This window comes from Pinus tabuliformis, chromosome 3_1 (genome assembly GCF_031772625.1).
Source record: "Pinus tabuliformis cultivar Carrire ecotype Pingquan chromosome 3_1, CPIR1, whole genome shotgun sequence".
Lineage (NCBI taxonomy): Eukaryota > Viridiplantae > Streptophyta > Pinopsida > Pinales > Pinaceae > Pinus > Pinus tabuliformis.
Window position 1 is genome coordinate 690,663,942 of NC_142301.1, and position 4,201 is coordinate 690,668,142.

The window sequence follows — 4,201 nt, forward strand, 5'->3', positions numbered from 1 at the left end:
CAACACAATCAGATTTATAAAACAAACTGAAAGATGTTTCTGAAAAGTTAAAGGAATTTCCAAAATGTACAAGCCTTGAAACTGAAATCAAGTTTCTAGAAAAACTTGGAACATAAAAGGTATTTTCTAATTCTAAAACAAAGCCACTACTTAAAGTTAAATAGCATGTTCCTATAGCTTCCATATGCGAGCCCATATTGTTTCCTAATAAGATGCTTTGCTCACTTCCCACTGGCTTCCTTAGGTTTTGCAAACCTTGCAAGGAATTTGAAATGTGAATTGTTGATCCAGAACCAATCCACAATGTGTTAATATTGACATTAACCATATTAGATTCATAACAAACAAATGAGGTTGGATTACCTTTGTCCGCAAGCCATTTATGAAATTTGGTGCATTCATTTTTCAGTGTACCTTCTTTTTACAAAAGAAACACTTGGAATCCTTTTTAATGTCAACTTGGGGAGGCATTTTACCTTTTCCTTTCTGATTGGCTTGAGATTTTCCCTTTCCACGCATTGCCAGCATTGCACTTTTTCTCAGTGCCATCACCAGTCTCCTTTCCTCTTGAACACACATGGTCATGAGTTCATTAATTAACCATTTATCCTTATGTGTGTTGTATGAGATTTTGAAGGGTCCGTATTGGTGCGGAATGGTGTTCAGGATGTAGTGCACCAGGAAGGACTCCGACATTTCAACCTTGAGTTTCTTTAATTGAGCTACAGTGTTCTTCATTTGCATGATGTGCTCATGCACACCTTTCACACTGGTGAGCCTTAGGGATGAGAACTTCATGATTAGGGTGCTTGCTAGTGCCTTGTCTGAAGTGACAAATTGATCATCAATGGCTTTCAGCAAGTCTCATCCCTTTTCACGCTGATCAACGGAACCACGAATACCGGCGGAAATTTTAGTTTTAATGAACATCATGCTTAGGTGATTAGATCGCTCACATCGTTCATAAAACGTGGTGTCCGCTGCAGTGTTGGTATTAGTGAGTGTCGGTGGTTCATCTTTCCTAATAGCATAGTCTATGTCCATCCACCCCAAATGAAAGAGAATTCTCTCTTTCTAGACCTGATAGTTATCTCCCTTAAGTTCAGGGATATCACAACGAATTTTAGAGAAATTTGCAGGTTGTACAATTACATAAAATTAAAGATCACATGCTTATGTTAAATTTGAGGCCTAAATAAAATTTCATGCTTTACCAATGTAAATCATACTTAAAAGGGTCCGTATTGGTGCGGAAGGGTGTTCAGGATGTAGTGCACCAGGAAGGACTCCGACATTTCAACCTTGAGTTTCTTTAATTGAGCTACAGTGTTCTTCATTTGCATGATGTGCTCATGCACACCTTTCACACTGGTGAGCCTTAGGGATGAGAACTTCATGATTAGGGTGCTTGCTAGTGCCTTGTCTGAAGTGACGAATTGATCATCAATGGCTTTCAGCAAGTCTCATCCCTTTTCACGCTGATCAACGGAACCACGAATACCGCGGAAATTTTAGTTTTAATGAACATCATGCTTAGGTGATTAGATCGCTCACATCGTTCATAAAACGTGGTGTCCGCTGCAGTGTTGGTATTAGTGAGTGTCGGTGTTTCATCTTTCCTAATAGCATAGTCTATGTCCATCCACCCCAAATGAAAGAGAATTCTCTCTTTCTAGACCTGATAGTTATCTCCCTTAAGTTCAGGGATATCACAACGAATTTTAGAGAAATTTGCAGGTTGTACAATTACATAAAATTAAAGATCACATGCTTATGTTAAATTTGAGGCCTAAATAAAATTTCATGCTTTACCAATGTAAATCATACTTAAAATTGAATCTAATAACATAAAAATTGTCTGTGGACTAAATTTTCAATTCATGTAGATTCAATTATCCTTTATGATAGAATTTATCAAATTATTCACTTAATTCATAATTCTAAAGGGTATATTATGATTATAATTTGATATAAATTCTATCTTAGATTTGAACTTTATGATAAAACTATTAATTCATAATCCTTCTGGGTAAGTTATGAATAATTTGATATTTTATCCTAATTAATTATATAAATATAATAAAAATTCTGGTGGGATAAAACTTATTATATTTAGTATAACTAATGACAATTAATGTCTAAATATTCTTTATGTTACCCTAATCAATCATAACATATAATATTATTTAATTAGAGATATATGACTATTCTTTAATCAATTAAAAATTATATGGTTTACTAGACATTATTTCTTTTATGCGTAAAAATTAACTTGATATGAGAATAATTATAAATTGCATAAGTAAAACTATAATATTCATGCATAACATTCAACGATGGGTTTTGTATATTCATTCAAAATAGCATGTATTAATTAGAGCAGAAATAATCAATTCATGCAAATTAAATATGAGCATAGTTATAAATTTGCACAACAATTATCCAAATTGAATAAAATTAAACCAAATAAATATTATAAGCATAAAAATTGAGCGAAAATTAGACATATTTCCAAATAAATGTCTTAATTCAGAAAATTCTCAAAATATGGCATTGAGCCAATATGATGCCTCAATGGTTTGCCTTCATAACCTGGTTTTATGGGGCTTTCTTCTCTAGTTTGTGAAAGTAGAATACAATGATGAACATGAGCTTATGGATGGTTGGATTTTTAGTTTCCCACTGGAAAAGCTTGTGGATAGCCGATATAATACTTTCACTATTGTTTTTACATGCTGGTGTTATTTCTCAGAATTCAGTCAGCACTTGCTTTGGGTTATTGAAAGTCTCTAGAGGTTTTACAATGCTTTCCTCTTCTGGTTTCTCTAATGGCTTTGGTTTTCTATAGCAGTGGCATCAACTACACATAGAAAGCCATCAAATTTCTCTCTTTCTCAACATTACTAGCAGGAAAATGCAAGGGAAAGAAAGAGGGTTGGGCCGCATGCATAAAACCTCCGAAAACAATTTCTACTTGATTTCTAATTCAAAACTTAATGAAACAAAGCATAATAACACGGAAGTGTTGTTCATAAACACCAAGGCATAGATAAAACTGCTATGATACAAAATGTTAGCTGAATAATGATTCTATGATGCGGAATAAATATTTAAAAGAATTATAAAAATTTGAATACCCAAGAAATCATACCTTCGGCCATTGATACTTGCTCGCACTCTGATACAGCTTATTCTTTAACAGGCTTACACATTCGATGGAACAACCAACCAAATTGCTGAAACCTAAGCTCAAAGCTCACGTAGTACTAGACTTTCCATTTACATTTTTCTTCAGTTTCTTAGCTTCAACTCCGAATGAAAACAACAATTATAGAAAAAGAGGAGCTAAGCAGATCGTTCCGAAATGTGTAAGGTCCTGCAGAAAATGGCACGGAAATATCTACAACATTTATCACAGATTTCTTTCACCTGTTTGGCACTTCCAAACTCTGCTCGCTCTGATCTAATGGTGTAAGATTGAAAGGGATTGAGCGGTGAGCTGGGGACCAAACAACAGTCTTCATAGCCAAGCTTGTTAGCTCCCTATATTCAGTTCTCACGGAAACTGTCTCACAAGATTCTTTTTCTTGTTGGGAGCTCCCGGAGTGGTCCATTACTCCTCCTATAGTTCTCTACCATGTTTTGTGGAAAACTTGACACGTGGCCACAACAAGATTGATGGAAGCTTGGCTATAAAGACCGTTGTTTGGTCCCCAAGCTCACCGCTCAATCCCTTTCAGCGTTACACCATCAGATCAGAGCAAGCAGAGTTTGGAAGTGCCAAACCGGTGAAAGAAACAGTGACAGATCTTTCCAATTTATGTTCTTGTTGCAGATCTTTCCGTGCTGTTTTCTGTAGGATCGACCTTTGAAACTCTGGTGCTTCAGCATCGGAAGGTCTTCGGTTCAAGTCTAGGCGGCTCTATTTCATTTTCTTCAGCTTGAAACTCTGTTGCTTCAACATTGGGAACAATCTTCTTCCGTAATTGTTGTTTTCATTCGGAGTTGAAGCTAAGAATAAATAGTGTCAGAGTGTGAGCAAGTGTTAATGGACAGAGGTATGATTTCTTGGGTATTCAAGTTTACGATGCTTTTAAGTGTTTATTCGCCATTACAAAATTGTTATTCAGCTAACAGTGGGTATCAGAGCAAGTTTTATCTCTGCCTTGGTGTTTATGAACGACGTTTTGTCTCTGAGTTT